Source organism: Bubalus bubalis, chromosome 4 (assembly GCF_019923935.1).
Source record: "Bubalus bubalis isolate 160015118507 breed Murrah chromosome 4, NDDB_SH_1, whole genome shotgun sequence".
NCBI lineage: Eukaryota > Metazoa > Chordata > Mammalia > Artiodactyla > Bovidae > Bubalus > Bubalus bubalis.
The window spans coordinates 93,303,165-93,317,742 of NC_059160.1; positions in this window are offsets into that span (position 1 = coordinate 93,303,165).

The following is a 14,578-nucleotide window of genomic DNA, read 5'->3' on the forward strand; positions in this document are numbered from 1 at the left end:
CAACAGCAACGGCAGAGGCTGAGGAGTGGGGGAGATAATAGTGCATGGGACCCTTACCTCTCTACTCTGGAACATAGTTTACACTTCACTTCCAGAATTATCTGTAAATCCACACCTGTCCCCTATCACCACTCCCTCCCCTAACAGATACCTTCCTTGACGTCCCATTGTTCAAAGTATACAATCCGACCTCCTTATCCTTGCATTCCATCTCTCCTACAACCCTGTGTTTGTCTCCCTACTTAGCCCGCCTGTCTCCTCCTTCAGACTCTTTGCTCCCTCACAATGCTTCCTTAGCTGCCTCCTGCCGCTTCTCTGTCCCGGCTACTCTTCTCTTTCCTGGTCCACACATCCATCAAGGCTCAGCACTAAGGACACCTCCTCCCTGAAGCCTTCCCCACAGCTCTGGCACCGGATAACTGGTGCCCTCTCATTAAGACCTCTCATTGAGATTGTTCTTTTAGTTTTTGAGGTGCCTGGTCCTGTATGTTGGCTGGAATTGATTCTTTGAATGAATGTTTTTTGGCTCTATGATGGCATCTGCTCTACTCCCCAAGAAGAGAGAGGGTAGAAAAGCCCATAGCAGGGGTCAATAATCCCCAGGCCAAACACAGGAGATGTTCATATGATGATGAAAGTGAGATGTTCCCCTCCAGCTTCAGAAGCACAGGCCCCACATAAGACGAGGAAGCCATAGAGATGCAAAGAGACCCAAAGTTGGAGGCAAGGCCTGAAGTTGGGGGCAAGGAAAGCACTTGGGAAACAAAGATTCACTCTCCCCAGGAAAGAGGATAAACTGCAGGGACCAAAGGGGGCAGAAACTAGTTCCTGGGAAAGAATGTGTTATTCATCTTAGAAGAAAGAAAATGGGAGCTTCCTGGAGAGGAGGGGATACTGATCTTATCTGACGTTTACATTCCAGAGGGCCCTTGCTGCTGCTTCTCATCTTAATTAGAAAATACCTGAGGATCCCCGCTAAGTGCTCTGAGAAAGGAATTCAGGCACCTCTCCCGACCCCCGCCCCAGTCTGGCCCCCCTCACCTCTGACCTCCAGGCTTGCTGTGTGGATAGACTGGTGGGAGCCGGGCATTGCCTGCATTTCTGTTTCTTCAACCACATTGGGTGGATCCTTTAAGCTCCTTGAGAGATAATATGAGGGGGTCTGGGAACTGTCAGGACTCCACTCCTGCAGGAAAAAAAAAAAAAAAAAAAATCAGTGCCAACCCCCACGTCGCCCTTCCTTCAGCACCGTGGTATAGGGTGTTGACACCACCCATTCATCCATCTGGCTGTCCATTCAAAGTCATTTATTAAGGCCTGTTATATACGTGCCAGACACAGCGCTGGGGCACACACGCTTCTGTGGCAGCCTCTGTTTCCAATAATATATGACAAAAGCTATAATCCAGCTATATACATGCTATGAGTGCATGGAGACAAAACTTTGTCTTGCAGATGTCCCAGAAGCACTGACATCTGAGCTGGTCCTTGAAGGATCCATCCAAGATGGCAAGGCAGTGGTAAGATAGGGCACTGCATGTTTAGGGAAGAGCATGAGCCAAGATCTGGACTCCATCCCTTCTTAAACAGCATCAACTGACCTTCCTCTCCGTCCTCCATCAGATTTCTTTCTCACTCTCAAACATGTCCTGGTGGTGCCCATCTTAAGACAGGCCCCCTGGACCGCTGTCCCAACATTCCCTTTTCAAGTTCTTTGCTCCTTTCCACAGGCTCTCCCCTCCCTTGCCCCCGCCCATTCCTCAGCCCACTCCAGGCTGCCCAGGGCTCCCATGAGGGCTGCACCAGTCAAGGTTCCAAGAAATTCCACATTGTCAAAATCAGTGGATGCTTGACACTCCTTCTATTCCTTGACCTCTTAGCTTTCAGCTGCCGAATATAAACACTCTCCTTTTCAGAACACTGTCTTTCCCTCGTTTCCTTGAACCTCACTCCAGGTTCTCCTCCAGATGTAGCTCCTCAGCCTCTTTTCTCAGTTTATGCCTTTAATCTGCTCTATATACATTGATATGCCTCTGCATTTATTCCTGTGTATTATTCCCTTGAGTAATCTCACGCATTGCCTTGGCTTTAACTCCATCCTCTATAGACCAAAGGCTTCCAGTCTTAGATGTCCAACCCAGATCTTCCTTCTGAGCTCCTGACTAGTCAATGGAACTTTCTACTTGATGCCTCCTTTTGAATTTCTCTTAGACACCTTGGATTTAACCTGTTCAAAACCGAAACCCGAACTAATGATCTTAAATCCTCACCAGCTCCTTGTTAATTATTGCTCAGCTTAATAAGTGACACACATCCAGCTGCTCACTCCCAAAACCTGGGGATCATATTTGACCTCTTCTCTCTTACCCCATCCCTCTGCACCTAATGAATTACTAAGTCTACTTCCAAAATAAATCCAAACCTATTCCCTTCTCTTCTTCTACGCTTGGTATCCAGGCTACAGCCATCTTGTCTCTGTATTACACAGTCTCCCTAAGTAAAGGCCTTCTTGGAGCCACTATGACCCATTAGTCTTCTTTGACATGCCAGCCAGCACTGTCTTCTTTAAAAATAAATCTTATGGAACTTCCCCAGCAGTACAGTGGTTAAGATTCCAAGCTTCCACTGCAGAGGGCAAGGGTTTTATCTCTGGTCAGGGAACTAAGATCCTACATGCTGCTCTGTGCAGCCAAAAAAACGAAAAATAAATAAATCTCATCATGTCTCTCACCTACCTGGAATCCTTCAGCAGTCTCAGAAATGTGCAAACTACATGGTCTCTCCAGGGGCTTCCCTGGTGGCTCAGATGGTAAAGAATCCACCTGCAATGCGGGAGACCTGGGTTTGATTCCTAGGTCAGTAAGATCCCCTGGAGAAGGAAATGATAACCCACTCCGGTATCCTTGCCTGGAAAATCCCATGGACAGAGGAGCCTGGCAGGCTGCAGTCCATGGAATTGCAAAGAGTTGGGCACTACTGAGCGACTAACACGGTTTCTCCAGCCTTCAGGGACACTGAGCTTCACCCTGTTCTTCTAACCAGGCACATTTTTCTAGCCCAAGGGCCTGAGAGCGTGACAGTCACACTTCACACACCCGTGCGACTCATATGCCTCATCCCCAAGGGATCTGTCAGGCGCTGGCTTCCCCTCCGGGCTCTGGTCAAGTGCTCTGGTGCCCAGAAGGTGCTCAGTGAACGTGGGGTAGGGAGGAAGAACAGAGAGGGGAAAGGAAGAGGCATGGTGAAGGAGGAGGCTCACAGCCAGGAGTGTGTGTGGGAGAAGGGGCGGGCTGAGGGCAGCGGCTGGACAGGTCCTCTGAGCTCCCTCTGAGCATTTAGCATCAAGATCTGCACCTGTTTGAATTATTCTGTTTTGTCCCTGGCACTTCATTGTTATAATGATCCGTTTTATTGAATAGTGTTGTACACTGGAGGCTCCAGTAGGCCCTCGGGAAGCAGCATCCTCCTAACCTTCGACTGCCCCCTGGTGGCTTTTCAGAAGCAGATGGCTGTTCCAGCCTAACCCGGGACTACTGCGCTGTGCTCTGATTCTCGGCCTTATAGCACCACCATCTGGCCAAAGCTATTAACAGTCGGATGCTCCACCCATTCTTTTAATTTTAATTTCAAAGAAATTAAAAGGCGCTTACTCCTTGGAAGAAAAGCTATGACAAACCTAGACAGCATGTTAAAAAGCAGAGACATCACTTTGTCAACAAAGTCCATCTAGTCAAAGCTATGGCTTTTCCAGTAGTCATGTACGGATTTGAGAGTTGGGCCATAAAGAAGGCTGCACGTGCATGCTCTGTCGCTTCAGTCGTGTCCAACTCTTTGCAATCCTATGGACGGTAGCCCACCGGGCTCCTCTGTCCATGGGATTCTCCAGGCAAGAATACTGGAGTGGGTTACCAAGAAGGCTGAGCAGTGAAGAATTGATGCTTTCAAACTACGGTGCTGGAGAAGACTCTTGAGAGTCCCTTGGACTGCAAGGAGATCAAACCAGTCAATCCTAAAGGAAATCAATCCTGAATATTCATTGGAAGGACTGATGCTAAAACTGAAGCTCCAATACTTTGGCCACCTGATGTGAAGAGCCAACTCACTGGAAAAGACCCTGATGCTGGGAAAGATCAAGCATAGGAGGAGAAGGGGTCAACAGGGAATGAGATGCTTGGATGGCATCACCAACTCAATGGACATGAGTTTGAGCAAATTCCAGGAGATAGTGAAGGACAGGGAAGCCAGACGTGCTGCAGTCCATGGGGTCACAAAGAGTCCGACACAACTGAGCGACTGAATTCATCTCCAATTTCTTTTCAGCCTCTCATTGGGCAGAGTTCATAGAATCACAGCCTCTTGGAATGCAAATGACCTCAGTGGACAAAGTCACATCCAGAGTTCATCTATGCTTGAAGTTCATTCCTGCAGGACCTTGCAGGAGGTATGGACAGAGAGGCAAAGACCATGGTCCAGCAGTCAAGGGACTGGTAATATGCATGGCAGGTGCAGAGGCCCAATCCCTGACAGTTTCTTTGTACCCAAGCTATCCCAGCTTTCCTGGTCCTGCCCTCCATGTCCTCCCCACCCGATCTTGGCCCCTCCTCACACACAAACACCTATCACTCTCCTTCATCCTGGGTGGAAAGTCATTGGCCTTTTACTGGGTTCTCTTCCAGATTAGCTCAGTTTCTTCCCTGGTGGCTCAGACAGTAAAGAATTCGCCTGCAAGGAGGGAAACCTGGGTTCGATCCCTGGGTTGGGAAGATCTCCTGGAGGAAGAAATGGCAACCCACTCCAGTATTCCTGCCTGGAGAATTCCCATGGATAGAGGAACGTGGGGGGCTAAAGTCCATGGGGTAACAAAGACTCAGACCCGACTGAGTGACTTTCACTTTCCCTTTCATTAACCTATTAACACAATCTTTGATTCCTATCCAGTGACTCTCACCATGCTTTAAAAAATAAATGTGGTTTTTCCCTTATTGTACCTAAGTAAGATGTGTTCACTGTAGAAAATTAGAAAACACAGATGAGTAGAAATAAGAAAAATTTTAAACCTTCAGAATACTTTCACCTAGAGATAATTATTGTTAATACCTTGATGAATAGCTTTCAAGGTCTTTTATAGGGCTTGTGGCTATTAGGGCTTGAGCCTTGTGGCTCAGCTGGTAAAGAATCCACCTGCAGTGGGGGAGACCTGGGTTCAATCCCTGGGTTGGGAAGATCCCCCGGAGAAGGGAAAGGCTACCCAATCCAGTACTCTGGCCTGGAGAATTCCATGGACTCTGTATACAGTCTTTGGGTCACAAAAAGTCAGACACAACTGAGAGACTTTTACATACTTGTCTTAATTTCACAAAAGTGAGATTGGATTGTACCCACTGTTTTATAATCTCTTCACGTATCACATATATAATGGAAATTTCTTTCCCTGTCAAACATTCTTCCTCTAATAATATTTTTGAGGATTGAAGAGTATCCCCTCATTGAATGGATATAGAGCAATTTATTTAACCCTTCCCCTAGTTTGGGATATTTACATTGACTTTAGTTTTTTGCCATAATAAACTGAATTGCAACAAACATCTCTCTGATCATTTAAAAAATAACTTTGCATTGTAAATGTTCCCATAGGTGGGCTGCTTACTCTGTTCAACTGTGAGGACCCCACAGATAGAACAACACTGCACCTTTTCCCCTCATACAGAGCCACATTTGCAGCCCCAGTGGTCCATCCCCTTCTCTCCTTCTCCTTCACAGGAGCCAGTAGGCACTTCTCATCTAAATCCCACCTGCTTCAGCTCTCTGCTTCTCCAGGGCTCCCTTGTTTTTTTCTGACTTGGGACATAAGTCAGTATCTGCCTATGAATTAAAAGTAAGGTGATATTTTCACTATGGTATAGTGGAAAGAGCTTTGAAGTCAGCCCAGACCAAAGTCTGAATTGTTTATTAGTTGTGGGTGTCATAGGCTGTCAACCCACCCCATGGACAGATGGACCTGTCTCAGAAAGGGAAACTGAGGGCTTCCCTGGTGGTCCAGGGGTAAAGAATTTGCCTGCCAATGCAGGCGACACAGGTTCCATCTCTAGTCCGCGAGGATCCCACATACGCAGGGAGCAACTAAATCTGTTCACTACAACTATTGAGCCTGTGCTCTGGAGCCCAGGAACCACAAGAGAAGCCACTGCAATGAGAAGCCTGAGTACCGCAACCAGAGAAAAGCCCACCCAGCAGCGAAGGCCCAGCACAGCCAGAATACATAAATAAATAAATAATTTTAAAAGGTGCTTCCTGCCTAGCTCACAAGATTGACACGACTTAAAAAAGAAAGAAGGAAAGAAGACTGATAGTGAACACCTCTAGTCAGGGCATGCCCTCCTGGTCTTCCACGGACTGCACAGCGCTCTGTGACTTACACCCCTTTACAGACGTGCCTCTCTGAACTCTGCAGCAGTTGAATTTGAGACCCAAGCGGATATTATCCCATTTGGTCTTTAACAAGGACCTTGTAAGGACAGCAGAGTTGTGGGAACCGTCCACCCTGAATTAGGCATCAAGGGGGCTCATTGTCAGTGGAGAAATAAAAAAAAAAAATAAAACTGACTAAAAGCCTGTTTTTTCTTATTTTCATGTGTAGACAATTCTAAACAAGGTCAGTAAGGGAATTCCCAGGTGGTACAATGGTTAGGACTCCTTGCCCTTACTGCCAGGGGCCCCCAGTTTCATCCCAGGTCGGGGAACTATTAACAAGAATCTGTAAGTCGTGCCACCTGGCCAAAAAGTTAAAAATAAGGTCAATGATCAAATATTTCATAAGAAAATCTTTTGTTGGTCCAAGTGCTAAATGATTGCCATGATGACTGTTGAGTTTTGATAATAAATGTGTAAACTTCAAATGAACACTTTCATTACTTATCTATCAATAAACATAATATTCTTTACCCAGCGAATACCCTGTTCATTTTGAGAGAAGTTTGCAACAGTTCAGAATTCTCCAAGCCTTTGGATGAAGCACAAGCTGGAATCAAGATTGCTGGGAGAAATATCAATAACCTCAACTACGCAAATGACACCAAACTTATGGCAGAAGGCGAAGAGCCTCTTGATGAACGTGAAAGAGGAGAGTGAAAAAATAGGCTTAAACTCAACATTCAATAAATGAAGATCATGGCATCCAGTCCCATCGTTTCATGGGAAGTAGATGGGGAAACAATGGAAACAGTGAGAGACTTTTTTTGCGGGGCTCCAAAATCACTGCAGATGGTGATTGCAGCCATGAAATTAAAAGACGCTTACTCCTTGGAAGAAAAGTTATGACCAACCTAGACAGCATATTAAAAAGCAGAGACATTACTTTGCCAACAAAGGTCCATCTAGTCAAGGCTATGGTTTTTCCAGTGGTTATGTATGGATGTCAGAGTTGGACTATAAAGAAAGCTTAGCCCCAAAGAACTGATGCTTTTGAACTGTGGTGTTGGAGAAGACTCTTGAGAGTCCCTTGGACTGCAAGGAGATCCATCCAGTCCATCCTAAAGGAGATCAGTCCTGAATATTCATTGGAAGGACTGATGCTGAAGCTGAAACTCCAATAATTTGGCCACCTGATGTGAAGAACTGACTCACTGGAAAAGACCCTGATGCTGGGAAAGATTGAAGGCAGGAGGGGAAGAGGATGAGATGGTTGGATGGCATCACTGACTCGAAGAACATGAGTTTGAGCAAGCTAGGGGAGTTGGTGATGGACAGGGAAACCTGGCGTGCTGCAGTGCATGGGGTCGCAAAGAGTCGGACACAACTGAGCGATTGAAATAACTTGCCCAGCCAGCCTTTGTGATAATACATCTTCTGGGTTTATTTAGACGGTAGATGAGAAATAGACAATGGCCACACGCAGTGATTATTAAGAAACAACCTTTGGCTTACTCCAATTCATCATTCTGTGTGGACATTTCAAAATTTTATTTGTGTTTAAAATTAAAAATAATGACTACAAACTGCAAGGTAGAATATTTTGCTTGGTAAGTTGTAAACTTTAGTTCATACATAAAATGGTATACTGAATTTGAATAATATCTTGTGTATGTGTGTGTGTATATATATATATATATATGTAATTGTCTGTACCTCACGGCTTGTGGGATCTTACTTCCCCGACCAAGGATCTAACCCATGACCCCTGTAGTGGAAGCATGAGTCTTAACCACTAGACTGCCAGGGAAATCCCTTAAATAATATTTTTAAATTTCTAATTGTTCTGAAGCTAAAAAGTGAATTAAGAAAAAAAGATTCTTTCTAAAAATAATTTTGTCCTGTAGAGAAGGAGTGTTCAAGTATGCCACTGGAGAAAGACACAGTTGTGTTCTTATTTTTTAGATATATTTATTTACTGGCCTGAGGCTTCCCAGGTGGCTCTAGTGGTAAAGAGCCCGCCTGCCAATGCAGGAGACATAAGGGACTTGGATTCGATCCCCAGGTCAGGAAGATCCCCTGGAGGAGGGCATGACAACCCACTCTAGTATTCTTGCCTGGAGAATCCCATAGACAGAGGAGCCTGGCAGGCTACAGTCCATAGAGTCGCAAAGAGCTGGACATGACTGAAGTTACTTAGCACTCATGCACATTTATTGGCTAATTAGAATTATTATGAGCTAATAATTATTTCTTGGTTAACTAGTATTGTTATTGAATTAATACCATTTGCCCTTCAATTACCGCATCAGTCAGAGTTCTCCAGAGAAACAGAACCAATAGGAAATATAGAGAGATATGTAAGACAAGATTTATTTATTTATATCTGGCCATTCCTCACAGCCTGTGGGATCTTAGTTCCTTGACCAGGGATTAAACCTGGGCCCTACACAGTGAAAGCATGGAGTCTCAACCACTGGACCACCAGGGAATTCCCAAGACAAGAATAATGGAAATTGGCTCACATGGTTATGGAGGCCAAGAAGTCTCACAGGCTACTGCCTGCAAGTTGGAGACCCAGGAAAGTCAGTGGTGTTATTCAGTCTGAGTCCAAAGGCCTGAGAATTGGGGCCCAATGGTCTGATGCGGCCCATCAGTCCTGATCTGATGCAAGGATCCATTGAAGCATCAATGTCTGAGGGCAGAAAGGTGGACGTCTCAGCTCAAGTAGAGAGAGCAAATTCACCCTTCCTACACCTTTTTGTTCTATTCAGGCCCTCAGCAAACTGGATGATTCTCACACAAATTGGTGAGGAGGATCCTCTTCACTCAATCTACTGATTCAAATACTAATACCTTCCAAAGATACCCTCACAGACACACTCAGAAATAATTTTATTACTAATCTAGGCATGTCTTAGCCTAGTCAAGTTCACATAAACTCAATCATCACGACAAATTTGAATGGTAAAAAAGATATACAATGAAAAGTATGTCTTAACATGGGTACAAGCTAAGTCCCTTCAGTCGTGTCTAACTCTTTGCAACCCTATGGACTGTAGCCTCCCAGGCTCCTCTGTCCATGGGATTCTCCAGTCAAGAATACTGGGGTTGCCATCAAAAAGTGGGCTGTCATTTCCTCCTCCAGGGATGTCTTAATATATGATGCAGGAATTCCACCCCTGGGTATATATCCAAAGAAAACAAAAACGCTAATTCAAAAGATACATGCACCCCAGTGTTCATAGCAGTGTTAATAGCCAAGATGTCCATCAACAGAAGATCGGATAGTGGTTAGGTCTCAGTGTCTTCACTATCGAGGGCCCAGGTTCCATCCCTGGTCAGGGAACTAAGATCCCACAAGCCATGTGGTATGGCTAAAAATAAATAAATAAAACAGAAAAATGGATAAAAAAGATGTGGTGTGCATACACACACACACACACATACACAAACACACACACACACACACAGAATACTACTCAGTCATAAAAAGGAATGAAATGTTGCCATTTGCTGCAACATGGATGGACTTGGAGGGCATTATGCTAAGTGATTTTCACTTTTCAGTTTCATGCATTGGAGAAGGAAATGGCAACCCACTCCAGTGTTCTTGCCTGGAGAATCCCAGGGACAGCGGGGCCTGGTGGGCTGCCGTCTATGGGGTCGCACAGAGTCGGACACGACTGAAGTGACTTAGCAGCAGCAGCAGCAGCATGCTAAGTGAAACAAGTCAGACAGAGAAGCACAAATACTGCATGTTACCATTTATGTACGTGTGTGTTAGTTGCTCAGTTGTGTCTGACTCTTTGCAACCCCATGGACTATATAGCCCACCAGGCTCCTCTGTCTGTGGAATTCTCCAGACAAGAATACTGGAGTGGGTAACTATTCCCTTCCCCTGGGGGATCTTCTCAACCCAGGGATCAAACCCCAGTCTCCTGCATTACAGTCAGATTCTTTACTGTCTGAGCCACCACTTATATGTGGAATCTGAAAAATAAAGCAGCTTCCCTGACAGTCCAATGGTTAAGACTCCAAGTTTCCACTGTAGGGAGCACAGATTCGATCCCTGGTCAGAGAATTAAGATCCTGCATGCCACAAGACACAGCCAAAAAATAAATAAATACATTTTAAAAATAAGATAAAACAAACCAGAGAATAAAACAGCAAAAAAAAGTAAGTCTTCATCCTATCCCAGACGCCCAGCCTCTTACATTATTCCAGATATAACCACTGTTTACAGGTTTTATAAGTTTCTGTAATTTTATAGTATAATTTAAATCTCATTTTACAAGTAAGGAAACTGAGACTGAGCATGGTTGAGTGACTGCCTGAGATCACATAGCTAAAGAGGCTAGTAGAAAGGAATAGAGTTCTTCCGGGACACCGTACTGCCACCGACATCATCTCCGGAGTTCACACGCATGTCCTGGACGTACAGCCTGGACTGAGGGCCATCAGAGAGACAGGGCTGCCCAGGGAACTGGCTCTCGGTAGTCTCCAGCTCTGGGTCAGTGCACACTGCAGCCGGAGGCCTGCGATCTGGTCCGCAATTAAGCTGCTGTGGAGGTTTCTCTGGATTTCCTCACCTGTTCTCACGCACTGGGCTACGCTGCGACTGAAACATGCTAAGTAGAAAGATGTTTGGAAAGCAAAAGTGTCACATGACACATTTGAGGAAGGGAGGAGGCCGATATTGACCACAGGTTTAACTTTATACCTGGAGAAGGAAATGGCAATCTACTCCAGTACTATTGCCTGGAAAATCACATGGACAGAGGAGCCTGGTAGGCTACAGTCCATGGGGTCGCAAAGAATCGGACACGACTGAGCGATTTCACTTCACTTGGACACACGTGTCCTCGTTAGATGTGAAGTTCCTAGAAGAAAGTTGCTTGCTGAAGAGGGTGGACTCCTGCTGCTCTAATGCGTCACCAGCCCCCCAGTGCAGACAAGGCTCCTGTCAAACAGCCCTGTGCACACCTAGAAGGTTTGGGGCCAAACAGCATACTCAGGAAGCGATATTTCTGTCAAGGAGCAGCACAGGGGTGCCAGTCAGCTGGGACGCAAGATAGTTGAGCCAGGAAAACTTGAGCACGGGGAGTAGCTTATATCTGCTACTTGCCCTGTCCCCTGCTGACATTCCATGACTGCAGAGACACCTCTCCATCAGTGTAGCCATCCCTACACAGCAAAAGATGGTGAAGGACAGGGAAGCCTCGTGTGCTGCAGTCCATGGGGTCGCAGGGAGTCGGACGTGACTGAGTGACTGAACAACCAAAACAAAACAGCCAAGACTAGAGGCTTAAAACAGCAATCATTTATTAGGTCACAATTTTAGCTGGGTTCAGCTTGGCAGTTCTGCTGGCCTCACCTGAAGTTGCTCCAGTGGCTACAGTCACCAGGACCAGGATGGTCCAAGTTGGCCTCACTCACATGCACGAGGGTTGGCTGGGACTCTCAGTCAAGGCTCCTTGGTTCTCCTCCATGTGGCTCTCCAGAAGAGCCTGGGTTTCTTACTGGGTAACAGCAGGTCCCAAGACACTGAGAGTGGAAGCCGTGGGCTCTCTGGAAGTTTAGGCTCCAGAAGTCACTCATTGTCACTTCTAACTTTTTGCTGGCCAAAGCAAGTCACGAGACAATTCCAGATTCAAGGAGCAGGACATTAGACTCTACATCTTGATGAAAGAGATGCAAAATATTTTGCTCATGGAGTTCAATCTACTACAAGCTTTATAATCATTTAATAATTCTCATCAGGACTTCCCTGGTGGCACGGTGGATAAGAATCCACCTGCCAATGCAGGGGACACAAGTTCCATTCCTGGTCCAGGAAGATCCCACATGCCATGGAGCAACTAAGCCTATTTGCCACAACTACTGAAGCCCACACACCTAGAGCCTGTGCTCTGCAACAAAAGTAGCCACTGCAATGAGAAGCCCGTGCATTGCAACGAGGAGCAGCCCCTGCTCTCCATAACTAGAGCAAGCCACATGCAGCCACAAAGACCCAACCCAACCAAAAATAATAAATAAATAATTTAAAAAGTAATTCTCATCGATCAACTGATCTGCACTCGTGGAAAATCTACCATGCACTAGGTATTGTGCTCAATACCTAAGTATGAAAGAACTCTAAGACCCAGTCAACGCAGGAAAAATCGTAGACCAAAATGAGCAAGAGATTACTGGGTGCCTTTCAGAGGACTGCTGGGCTTTGTCTAGGGACCTTCCAGCGTTACTTGATTCTGTTCATGTCTACGCCTTTGATTTTTTAAGTTTGTAAAACTATTTTAAAGACTGTCAATAGGACTTCATATCTTATTTTCAGATATGCCAAGAAGATACTGTGTTCAGTACAATCTTTGATTGCTTTTGGTTTATAATTTTTTTAATTTATTGTATTTTTGTCTGTACTAAGTCTCCATTGCTGGGCTCGGGCTTTCTCTAGACGTGGCGAGTAGGGGCTGCTCTCCGCTGCGGTGCACGGGCTTCTGGATGGACTCTCTCATTGCAGAGCACAGGCTGTAGGGGCTGCAGATTTCAGTAGTTGCAGCTCTCAGGCTTAGCTGTTCCGAGGCGTGTGGAATCTTCCCAGACCAGGAATTGAACCCGTGTCTGCTGCATTGGCAAGCAGCTTCCCATCCACTGTGCCACCAGGGAAGTTCTTTTGATTATTTTTATTAAATTCATTTATAGCTCTGCAAGTTGGAAAAACTGACAGTAAAGCAGATAATGTGGGGCCATAGAAATGCAAATGAACATTGAGATAAACAGTGAGATAAAATTGCTTTCTGAATTAAAGAAGACACATTTGCTAAAGGCTTTTAAGTAGCTCACAGATTTCTAAGGACAGTGAGATAGACTCTATGGCTAACTATCCAGGGGTAAGGTCACCAGTGTCATACATTTCTTAGCTTATTTGCTGATTGGTAACACGCTGCTCTCCTGGAATAGGAAATAGCAACCCACTCCAGTATTCTTGCCTGGAGAATCCCATGGACAGAGAAGCCTGGTGGGCTATAGTCCATAAGGTCGCAAAGAGTCCGACACAACTGAAGCGAGTTAGCACACACCCATGCACACAACATGCTGCTGTTGTGCTTGCTCAGCTATACCCGACTCTTTGCCACCCCATGGGCTGGAGCCTGCTAGGCTCCTCTGTCCATGGACTTTTCCAGGCAAGAACACTGGAGTGGGTTTCCTCCTCCTGGAGATCTTTCCAGTGCAGTGCAGCTCAAGCCACTCAGCCGTGTCCGACTCTTTGCAACCCCATGATCTACACAGTCCATGGAATTCTCCAGGCCAGAATACTGGAGTGGGTAGCCTTTCCCTTCTCCAGGGCATCTTCCCAACCCAGGGATTGAACCCAGGTCTCCTGCATTGCAGGCAGATTCTTTACCAGCTGAGCCACAAGGGAAGCCTGGGGATCTTTCCAACCCAGGATCAAACTTGGGTCTCCGATGTCTCCTGCACTGGCAGGCGGATTCTTTACCACTGTGCTACCTGGTCCCGGCTGGGGCAGCTGTAGAGAAAACACCACCGCTGCTTCTATTCAGCATCAATGGAGCTCCAGGCTGAATGACGGCAGTTTTGCTTCTCAAGTCCTTTAATAGCCAGACTCTGCTACTGCCTTGCATTCCAGAAGACCGGTTCTTCCCAGTGTCGCCATCTCCTCCCTCTGCTAAATAAATAGACTATCCATTAAAAAATAATAATCATAAAATATATTTTAAAATAAAATTGGTTTCTGGGCTTTCCTGGTGGCTCAATGGTAAAGATCCCACGTGATGCAGAGCAACTAAGCCCATGTACCACAACTACTGAGCCTGTGTTCTAGAGCCCATGCTCCACAAAAGAAGCCACCACAATGAGAAGACCCCACCACAACTATAGATTAGCCCCCGCTCGCCTCAACTAGAGACAAGTTCTCACATCAACAAAGACCCAGCACAGCAGCAAAACTTTTTTAAATTAAAAAAATAATAAAATTGGTTTCTGTCCAGCAGAAAAGATAATTTCAAATTTTAGTATAAATAGGACACAGCAACGTCATTTCAGTATTCTTGATTGCCCATAAATTTGTCTGCTCTTGAGTCTCCTTTCAGTTGGTTTTTAACAAATTGCAGGTTTTCTCCTTAATTCAGTTCAGTTCAGTTCAGTCGC